This window comes from Opisthorchis viverrini (assembly GCF_000715545.1).
Source record: "Opisthorchis viverrini unplaced genomic scaffold opera_v5_2, whole genome shotgun sequence".
Taxonomy (NCBI): Eukaryota; Metazoa; Platyhelminthes; class Trematoda; order Opisthorchiida; family Opisthorchiidae; genus Opisthorchis; species Opisthorchis viverrini.
Genome location: NW_008751658.1, coordinates 3,130,870 through 3,142,775, shown reverse-complemented (window position 1 = coordinate 3,142,775; position 11,906 = coordinate 3,130,870).

The window sequence follows — 11,906 nt, the reverse complement described above, 5'->3', positions numbered from 1 at the left end:
GCAGCCGCTCGTGTCGCGCGACAGGTCAGCTTACGCGGTTTCGTCCATTTAAAACAAAGCTCAGCAAAGGCTATCTGGCAGGCGTGATACATGGGTAATACAAAATAACCAGCCGTTCCGGACGTCAGGTCGGTGCAGTCGGTAGCGCGTTCGCTTGCCGTCCGGAGGGTCCGGGTTCGACACCCGAGAGGCACGCTTTCCCGTCGGAGTGGGCGCTCAAAAATTAGGTGCAAACGAGGCGAACTTGCAGGCAATGAGAGACGGGCAACAAAATATTGACATCACTTACTGAGGCATTAGCAGATCTTAATTAGGGGCAACGCGGGGGGGAACGAGCAGCAAGAAAACGGAACGGTGTCATAACAAACAGGTGTAAGTCATGTTACTCATGAGTAGTCAGAAAACAAGGAAAGTTACCCCTGTTCACCGCTGATTCACAGAGGCAATCAACACTGTCTCTCCATGTTTAACCCTGTTGGCGAAACTTCATTGTCCCTCAGTTACATAGCTCCTATGCCGCACAGTTCTTCTAAACCATACTAATTACTCGGAGAGTCGACCGTTGAAGGGCAAACTACCCATATCACCAAGCACACTAATTACTTTCAGCGAATTCTTCATTTCCAATCTACAGAATCTTTTTTCTTTTGATATCCTGGCAGATCTCCGGGGCTTGATGAAGTTCGTGATAGCTTCTTCAAAGAGCGTGCTCTCCTCCAGACTAGGTCCTATTCAGTTCCTACATCTAGATTTCCGCAATTCACACAAGCTCTCAGGCAGCAACCCAGCCTTTGATGGCTGCTACTTTAAATGAGTTCCAAGTTGGTTTATTTGATATCCAGTTCTCACGCCCAATAATCTTACATATATAATTAGAACACAGACCTCCTAAACCGGACATGTTTGCTTGCCCGTCTATTTTCTCCATCTGCTGAAAAAACTCTGTAATGGGCGTGTTTTCCAAAACATTGAAGCAGAATCTCGTAAATCACTGCTAAATGGAGGGAGAACCCTGGGTTTTCGTTTCGCACAACAGTGACTCGCAAGCTTGCCTAAAATTTGGGCACCCATCGGTTATTGTTTTCAGGGCATGCAACTCGACCCAACGCACACAGGACAGGAAGCCAGCCAAGCTCCACAGTTCCCCACGGACAATTATGGAAAAACTTGTAGTAGCTATACTGCAGAGAAAACACGTCCCGCGTCCAGAACTTCACTCATGAACTCTCAACAGTGTTCCTCAGACGATAAGAAATTTTCGGTTAATTCCGCTTCTTGCATTGTATTTATTTTTATCAGGTCGCACCTATAGATCGTACTACTTGTAACGACCGTTTCGAATGCTTGAGCAACAAGCACCAAGGTTAGCAACCAAACCGGCAAAACTCCGAACGAATAGCTACGCAAATGTGCTGTACTATAAAAATGGAAGTAGTTACACGGAATACAAAATTACAAACCTCAGCGGTTTTTGGCAAACGGTGAGGTACTCCAAAAGGCAAACGAAGCCGATATGGATCAACAGTCAACGCGTGACCGAAACCGCGTCTCAAACGCATGAATTAAAACAAAATATAGCTGCCCAAGATTTTGGTACAAAAATAGTATAATCAAAGCGGTAAAAACGATTTACGCGGTAAGGAAAACGGAAAATATGGATGTCTTGCAAAACTGAAATAGAGTTCAATTACACCAGTCCAAAATGGGCGGTCCTTTTGACTTGTTAACCGGGAAGGCGGTCATTCAAGATTGGAGGTAATTTTAAATGTATATGAAGTCGCAACACTTCTCACTTTCTGGTAGAACAGATGTTTGTTGGTGCTTGTCGCCTCCTGGTAATCGGTTTATCCACTTTACAACCAGGGTACTAACACATCCATAGCTTGAACAATGGAAGTGAAACCTTTTGGTGCAGCTAGGGTCACAAGAAAGGACACGCTGCTACTGGTGTGACCAAAATACTCAACTTTGCGTTATTTGTATAAGGCCGAGCTATTTTGTCTAATTATTCAACCCTTTGACGCTTACACGTTGATTATATGTCACTTAGCCTTGATATCCTCTCCATTCATGAATTTTGAAATTTGAACTTGGTACACCCTAGTAGTCAACTAGTTAAGAAAGACACATGTAACTTGAAATGCTTCGAAGACCAACATTGTGTACCGCGTACCGTCCCCAAAACCCATCGAATTTTTCTCAGACTTCCAGTTTATGGTCCACTGAGGGCACCTCCTTGCGGAAGTAAGATGGATTTGATGCCCTTCTGAGAACATGGCTGAAGAACTGGTCAGTTAAACAATCCAATGTTTAGCAAGTCATCTTTGAAAATTTGCACCAGCCATGATGAAACGTTCTTCTGCGTTAGGATTGGATGAGTGACAACCAAGATATTTCTAGGAGTATCGAGAGGCTTCACATTTTGCGCACTTGTGCCGATTCTGGTGCCTCCACCTTTACTCGTGCAGCGGGCTTCAAAATCACCTTGTGCCGTTTAACCCTGCTTTTTTCAAGAACCAGAATTAAATGATAGATACGCTGGAATTTGGCGACTCACACCATGCTCTCTGGCTTGACGGGTGACGGCCATTCAATCTACGGACCGTTGCTTACTGCCCGACATCGCTGGCCGGTCTCAGTCACTGTAGGTCACCACCAATCGAGCAGGCCCCGCTGAAAGCTTGGTCTCAAAAGTGGTGTGGAACCAGTGAATCTGCTGGACCCGAGTATCATAACTCTGTGCTTCTTAACTTCAGAAAAAAGAAATAATTTTGAAGTGTTAATATACGAACCGCCTGACTTTTGAACAAACTTCGCGATATTCAACAATCGACTTGCCTTTAACAGCCGTCCGTAATTATACTTGAAGTAAACCGGTTCACACCAGACGCCTTTGGGGCATAAAACTCTGTAAACAGGTAGTCTATGTTTTTAACCGCCTGGAGTCGTGGAATGGCGGGTGGGATCGTACTAAGCTTAAATGCCTCCGGGCTTATCCTGATCGTCCATTCTGACTCCACTTTCACAACTTTCCACGAGGCACAGTAGATTCAAGGCCCTCTGTGTTGAACCAGATTCATCGTTCTTTGTGCGTTCTAGCGTCGTTCTCAAATGCAGTGGGAGACTTCGAATTCCTCATACAAAAATAGCAAATATCCAGCTGTTAAGTGACCATACTGCCCCCAAAGCCTCCTGGATAGAGCTGCGTCGCATTGGGGATAGTAGACGTTTTGCGTGGGCATCGAACAAAGTCTCACACCATGGAGTTTAACTCGAAATGTCGTAGCACCCTCAGGTGGACTCACAGGCCAACAGTCATCCATGCTGGATTTTTCAACACCAACGAAAAGCGCTTCGGTAATCAGCTGTTACTCAATGCTCCACTGGTAACCATGCAGCACTATATGCTGACCCACAATACTATTTGCTATCTTTTCAGGGATCTTTAACCTCAAAAATGGACCCAAAGCTTCTACCGTGAAACACTCCGTGAAATGAGTTTGTTTTGATTAAGGTAAACTGGGACCAGTCTTAGTGGACGGAAGATACACTAGCACTATCCAGAAAAAAGTGTCTGACGCAGTGTTTGTCTCAAATAAACCAGAGCGCAGCCGAACGGAGCAAAGGCAACCCAGTGAGATTCAGCATTACAAGAAACAAAGAAGACGAGTTGCACTCTGTAAAGTTTGGGACCTCTGTACATCAGAAACCCGTCAGTGGAACTTTAAAAACGAGCCATGACAATGGATCTTGTCCGAAGAAAATGGGTGCAGTTTTTACTCCGCACCGTGCGTCCAAATCCCGCTACTCGGGTCCGATTCTATCTTTCTCGGTGTGGTCTACCGTAGCCCCTCGAGTCCGCCTGAAGATGACTAATTCCTAATACAAGCCCTTGAGCAACCCTCCTCCAAATACCAGTTCACTCATCTCCCGCTGGTAGGTGACTTCAACGCCCCAAAGGCCTCCTGGATGGAACACCAGCGCGTCGAATCAGGCGGGTTATTTGCAACGGCGCTGATTGAAGTCGTTCAACAGAGCGCTTGGACTCAACAGGTCGTTTCACCCACCAGATACCGCGCAGGCAAGCTACCATCCCTGCTGCATTTGGTCATCACCAACGGAAGACACTTCGTTGATAAGGTAAAAATTAACGCTCCACTGGGTCATAGCGACCACTGTGTGATGACTTTTGGTTTCATCTGCTATTGGGCCAGAAATACCGAACCTCAAACGTGGTTTCGAGACTTCTGCCGTGCAGACTTCTCAGGAATGCGCATCTTCCTTGAACAAGTCACACTGGGACCACCTCCGGCGGAAAAACTATATAGGACCATTGTCCAGAGAGTTCACGAGGCTGACGCGACGTTCGTCCCAAGAAAACCGGCACGCACTAGGATGAACCGCGGGATGCCAAAAAGGATTCGGCGATTTATGGAAAAAAAGATCCCAACTCTTTTTAGAAAAGTTTACCGCAGGGGATACAGAAGATGAGCTGGCATTTCGTAAATTGCGGAACCGCTGTGAATCGGAAATCCGCAAATGGAACACATGAAAACAAGACACCATTCTGGATCTCGCTCGAAAAAACAAAAACGTCTTGTCGAAACACATGAGACATTGCCGCAGAAACAAGCCATCCGCGCTCTCCTTGAGGGACAGAAGCGGAGAACCCACGAATGACCAAAAAGTGGTATCTGAGGTTTACAGAAAACACTATGCGTGTCCATACTCAGCCCCAGCGGCTTCGTCACATCCACTCTTGTCAAAGCGGAAATACCAACAGCCCCTAACCGACTTGGTCTTCACGCCGGAGGACATTCGTCAACTCTTGCACCAGATCAACCCATTCTGCGCGTTGGGGCCCGACGAGGTCCATCCAATGATCCTGAAATAAACGTTATCCATACTGGCAAATAATTTACACCTGGTGTTTCGTCAGTCGCTTGAAGAAGGCCGCCATCTCTCTGCATGGAAGGAAGCTATTGTCACTTCAACATACAAAATTGGTGACCGACTGTCGCCTGGCAGCTAGCTACGTATAAGCCTCACTAGTGTGCCGTGGAAGTTGATGGAACGCATTCTGAAGCGAACTATCCCATATGGAGTGTTTCGTTGTCCCTATATCTCCAGCTCAACACTGATTTCTCCCAAAACGCTCTTGCGTGCCAAACATGCTCGTGTATATGGACAGCGTAAAATAAGCCAAAGTCGGAGGACTCATATCGGATGCCATGTTGTTCGAATTCTTAGAAGCATTTTCTAGGGTCCTACACGTCACGATGCTTCACAAACTCGAGTCTTAAGGGATTCAAGTAAACATTCTTCACCGGATCAAGGTGTTACCACCAAACAGATCATTCCGAGTGAGAATAGGTTCGACCTACTCTCCTCCAGCTTCTACCTCCATTGGAATTCCTCAAGGCTCCGTCCTGGGACCAGTGCTGCATCTGACCTAAGTCAACGACATCCCAGATGTTCTTGCGAGTGCAAGTCTACGTTCTCCGGACGAATTGGAATCCTGGAGTACCAATGCCAGTGCCCTCGAAATGAAAGTGGACGCTACCTAGCCGAGGTGGTTGGACTGGCACCTTCCTCTGAATGACGAAAAGTACGTCCATATGTCCACCATGAGAAATCGGCCCAAAAGGCATTCGCCATTCTACGGATGGTCCGACGCACCCTCTCCCGTATTGTTCGCATGGACTTCCAAATACTCTATGGGTCCTACGTCAGACCACTCCTAGAGAAAGCCGACCAAGTTGTCCACTCAGGACGCATGAAAGACGTCACCTTCATTGAGCGCGTCCAGCGGGCCGCTACGAGAATGGTTGCCGGCCTCAAATCCGTGAACTACGAAACGCGTCCCGCGATGCTCGATCTCTTTCCCCTGGAGTACCGTCGCTTCCGAGGGGACGTGATTCTTACTTACGCCCCTTTTGAACAAAGCCTGGCAAACAGGTTTTTTACCGTTGACCCAGCAAACACCCGGCGGGGACATAGTAAGGAAATTTTCAAGCTCAGAGCACACACATTCATTAGACAAAATTTTTTCTCATTTCGGGTAGTGGCTGCATGGAATGACCCTCTTCCGACGGTTGTTCACGGTTCTTCTAGTACCCAGTTTAAAGCACTATTAGACATTTATTTATGCGAATCCTCGCGCTGGCAAGCATACTGCCCCGCGCTGAGAACATAAAGAGCGGTGCTACACCCTTTTTTCACTTGTGCCTTTCAGGTGAACGACAGCCACTGGCCGACAAGAACAAATCTGACCCGGGGAACTTGGGATAAAGCCTCGATCCTGTGTATCAATCCGTGAATGCGTGAAAGATACCGCTGAAGAAATAAGCAAAGCGGTTTCTGCCTGAGCGAATGGAAACGGGCGTCCACAAACGGCCCCATTCTAGCATCTGAAGCTTGTAGAGAAACTTACGCAGTCCCGCATTCTGGCCCAGCGAGCTCATCATATCCAGTCTTCTCAAGACAACAGCAAAAGTCCGCTTATCTAATTAGACCCCAATGAAAATTGCGCTCATCCACTCTTGCACAAACCCTTCAGCGCATTTTGACCAGACGAGGCGCATCTAATGATCCAGAAGAAAACATCACTTACACTGACATTGCATTTCTTCCGGGTGTTTCATTAGTCAGTGGATTATGTCAACTTTCCCTCTTCTTGTAAAGAAGCGATTGTTACATTAATCCACAAAACCGTCGACCGCTTATTGCCCGGTTAGCTACAGGCCTACAAGACTCATCATAATATCATGTAGGATGATGCAAAGAAATCTAAAGCGGGTTATCTCAGATCACTTTAGTACCAACAACTCAATATCCTTTGTTGACTTGTTCGTCCAACCGGGCAGTTTGATTGCATCATCAATCTATTGCAGCATCAATTCATCACCACTCAGGGTGACATCGATGCGCTGTTGAGGAGCGTAGTAGCGCGTAGCGGCACTTTTAACCAGTCCATTCCCTTCCAAATTTCTCTTGGTACGGAGTACAACAGCCTTTTGTCTAAGAGAATCCACAATACTGTGTACATCTATCCTTCCAGTTGAACGATAAACTGCGGATACCATATAAATCCATTTTGATGGTTTGGTTGCTGTGTTACGCAGTACTGCACTGATGATGTCACCCTGATTGATGATGAAAAGTTTGCAATCAAATCGCCGAGCTCAGCGGACCATCTACCTACCTGAAGCTACCAAATTTTTCACTATAGAAAACTAAGTCATTCCAGTGAAACACGGATAGTCCCCAAACCATTCTCGCATGACGAACACGCTCGGAAATATGGAAAGCAAAACCCAAAAAATGAGACAGTCCTACTGGGTGCCATAATTTTCGACTTTTCAGAGGCGTTCGATCGAATTCCAAACTCTCCAGTGCTTCCCATCCTCGAACGTTATGGGGTCCGAAGGGAAATTATACGCTGGACTGGGACGCTTCTGTCGCATGGAACATTTTGAGTGCGAGTTGGAGTACCTCCGAGCTCCGTTTTGAACCATTTTTCCGATTTACCCCGGCGATCATCATCATGTGCTTTCAGGCCCATGTCTGCTATTGGGGACGATTTGAAATCCTAAGTTGACAACGACAGAGTGCTCAAATGGATGTCTACGCCGGAAAACACTAGGTGACTGACTGGCCTCTTCTGAATTACAAAGAGTGCATTCATTCATCACTCGAAGGAGACTCGGCGAACACCTTTGTTGTGCATTGGGAGAGTGGACTTCAAGACGCTACGAGGATAGGTGCTAAAATACTTAGTTTTCGCTCTGTCACCTCAAACATACCTTTCTCCAGCCATCGTTAATAACCAGCTCAAAAGGCGTTCAGTGTTCTACGGACGAATCGGCGAACCTTCCATCATATTGCTTTCATGTGCTTCCAGGTACTCAATGGTACATACCTCAACCCGCTTCTTGAACGTGCCAGCCAAGTCGCCTAATCAGGAAGCAAGAATCATGTAGTCCTCATGGAGTGTATCTAACGCACTACCGCAAAAATGCTTCCCGGCCTAAAGTACTTGAATTATGAAACGCGTCTCACAGTGCATGCCTCATTCCCCTGGAGTATCATCGCTTCTGAAGAAGCGTAACAATACTTCTGCTACGTTTGAACAGGTTAAAATAGTATTAACGTTGACTAAGTCAACAGACGGCGGAGAAATGACTAGAAGATTTTCATGCTCAGAGCGCGCTTTCAGCTGGCAACAGTTGGTGGAATAACCTTCCCCCAGTGGGTGTTCAGGATGCATCCAGTACCCAGTTCAAAGCCTTCTTCTTCCTCGCCCTCGCATATTTACTGCTACGCGCTGGAAACTTAAAGAGCCGTGTTACAACCATTATTGTTTGAAATTTTTAGCTGAACGGGATCTGCTGAATGACACGAACAAGTTCGACCCGGGCTGCTTGGGTAGAAGCTTCGACCTAGTTTGTCACTGTGTGATTCCGTTAATGGTTGGTAATCTTCCGGGATGTTCTATTCAGCGAAAGAATCTGGGTATCATCGAATTGACAAACCAGAAGACGGCCCCGGACGCTCAGAAAAAAGTGTCTGTAGTTCTCACCACGATATACACGAGAATTACCGGCTCATCTAGATGGGTACTTGATCGTTTCAGGCCACCATTTTGTGAGTACGTCAAACCTATCCGTGAGTGTTTTCCGATCTTCCTTCTTAATGGACAAACTCAAAATGCGTTTCGTGAAAAAGGTCCATTGTAAGCGTTCCGGGATTACGTCGCATCCCTATAGTATGTCTCACAAGACTTACGTGAAATAGCGAACTCTAGTCCTCCATGGGAACGACCGCCGCCCAGGTGATCTGATTTTTTGCCACGGCGAATCTGACAGGCAGATTAGTGTGGGAATCACAGCATTTTGTTCCGATGTATAGTATATAACCATTCAGAGGGCAGTTAGCACCTGCTCAAACCGAAGAGACAACGACTAGTCATTTCTTCTACTCTGTTATACCGACTGGAAAGTCCTTCTGAAGGAAACGGTTCATGAGACGTCTGAGGAAATATTTGAGATCGATACTGATAACCATTCCCTGGGGTGATTCAAGGCGTTTTGGTGAGGTTTCTGAAATCCAACTTGTTCCATCCGCCACAAACGGATTGACAGGTCTAGACGACTCAATCGGAAAACGAAGTTTGTTTTTAAGAATATCCCAGCTGTTTTCTTCCTTTTACTGACTGACGAAGTGCTGTGAACTGGGCGTCTGACCTTGACTGTGCGTGACTTTGAATTTTCACGTGTGTAGCGCAGCTGAGACTCGACTGTATCTGAATGCACATCTATCACATGAGCTTATGTGTGCCTCTCTCTCTCTCTCTCTCGTTCTCTCCCCTATTGCAGGTACCATGGTCGAGCCACCACGAGCCCCGAACAAGAGAGAGTGGCCGCTTGTACACCCCTGACTGACCTTGACCTACCTTTCACGGATTCACGGATTGATACACAGGATCGAGGCTTTATCCCAAGTTCCCCGGGTCAGATTTGTTCTTGTCGGCCAGTGGCTGTCGTTCACCTGAAAGTCACAAGTGAAAAAAGGGTGTAGCACCGCTCTTTATGTTCTCAGCGCGGGGCAGTATGCTTGCCAGCGCGAGGATTCGCATAAATAAATGTCTAATAGTGCTTTAAACTGGGTACTAGAAGAACCGTGAACAACCGTCGGAAGAGGGTCATTCCATGCAGCCACTACGCGAAATGAGAAAAAATTTTGTCTAATGAATGTGTGTGCTCTGAGCTTGAAAATTTCCTTACTATGTCCCCGCCGGGTGTTTGCTGGGTCAACGGTAAAAAACCTGTTTGCCAGGCTTTGTTCAAAAGGGGCGTAAGTAAGAATCACGTCCCCTCGGAAGCGACGGTACTCCAGGGGAAAGAGATCGAGCATCGCGGGACGCGTTTCGTAGTTCACGGATTTGAGGCCGGCAACCATTCTCGTAGCGGCCCGCTGGACGCGCTCAATGAAGGTGACGTCTTTCATGCGTCCTGAGTGGACAACTTGGTCGGCTTTCTCTAGGAGTGGTCTGACGTAGGACCCATAGAGTATTTGGAAGTCCATGCGAACAATACGGGAGAGGGTGCGTCGGACCATCCGTAGAATGGCGAATGCCTTTTGGGCCGATTTCTCATGGTGCAGTGGAAAGGACAAGTTTGAGGAGACCCAGATACCCAAATTCTCTTTGGCATCCATCCTCATGATGTTTTTGGTCTTTTCTCACTATGCATAACAAAGGCATTCGCTGAGTCTCCTCCAAATGACATATGGACGTACTTTTCGTCATTCAGAGGAAGGTGCCAGTCCAACCACCACTGCTTTGCAGGGTTTACATCCATGTGTACCCCTGACTTCCGGTTTCGGTTTCGGTTGAATACAGATATGTTGTTGCCACGCTCCGGTTATCCGTGTGTCACCCGCCCTGTGTGCCGTGTGTATTCAGTAATCCCAATTTCTGTATCTGCACATTTCAGAACCGACGTGTGCCGTCTTCTCGATCACCTATCCTTGACTCACTAGTCCGGCTGCGCTGATCTCAGACACATGTAGCGTGGGACGTCAGGAAGTCAGCGGTATTCGGCGTTCGAGAGGACGGCATACGTCGGTTCTGAAATGTGCAGATATAGATATTGGTATTACTGAATCCACACAGCACACATTCGCACAGAGCGGGTGACACAGGAAGGAAGACTAGAACGTGGCAACAACACGTGTATTAAACCGAAACCGGTAGTCAGGGGTACAAAGCTAGGCCAAGTTCAGTCAGGGGGTGTAGAAGCGGCTACTCTTTCCTGTTCGGGGCTCGTGGTGGCTCGACCATGGTACCTGCAATTGGGAGAGAGAGGGTGAGGCACACACAAGCGCATGTGACAGGCGTGCATTCAGATACAGTCGAGTTTCAACTGCGTTACATTCCGCCTCCCGAGTTCGGGCACTGTCCTCAGTTCTCAGAAGGTGTTTGTATCAGGTGTATTGATCTGAACCCTATGGCTGACGGGTGGCAGGTAGTGGGACGTTGACGGCTGGGCGTCATTACGAGGTTGGGGGAATGTTTTTAGCTGGTTGTAGTGTACGCATTGTACATCTATAATTGGCTGAGACGGGTTACGGATGACATACGTATTGTGTGGTCTCTTCATAATAATAACATAAGGCCCCTGCCACGTCTGGTGGGATTTAGTGGGTGCACCCGGCGGTGCTTTCGGGCGATGTAAGAACACATGGTCACCCACTTCATACACAGGTCCGTTTGATATGCGATCGTAGATAGTCTTTTGGTGCTGCTGAGTATGTCCAATGTTTTCGCGAGCGATTTGCAGTGCAGCGATTAAACGTTCGCGGAGCGATCGGACGTACTCGTTACTGCCAACGAGGTCTGCAGGGACCACGGGCGTGTCTGCGTCAGAAGGCAGTCGAAGGTCGTAGCTGAGTCGTAGAAATCCCGGCGCATAACCTGGTGGAAGGCCCCTCAAACTGATCGCCGATCAGCGTTCAGTGCCGACAGAAATCCGCGAAATCGTAGTGTAGCAGAAGCCACCAGTAGTGCCGTCTAATGTGCGCTTCCGTTTTCTTCTGCTCCGCATGCCCCAAATCTCGGTGAACTGCTGTGATGGTCTGCTGGACGCAACTACGTGGGACAACGACACGAGGCTGGCCATCCCGACTATCCATAAGGTGAAGTACTCGGGATATAATCCGTAGTTGCCCCCATCGTGACCACAGACTCCGTGCTGCCGAGGATCTCGAGGCCATCAGGCGCCCAGAAGGTTTGGAGTGGCCCTGCAGCTGGAGGCGGTAAATCTCGCCAATATCTGTGTCCCTGAGTTGCTCTTCTTCCCAGTTTATTCTATTAGACGCGAGTAGTACATTGACAGACTCTAGTT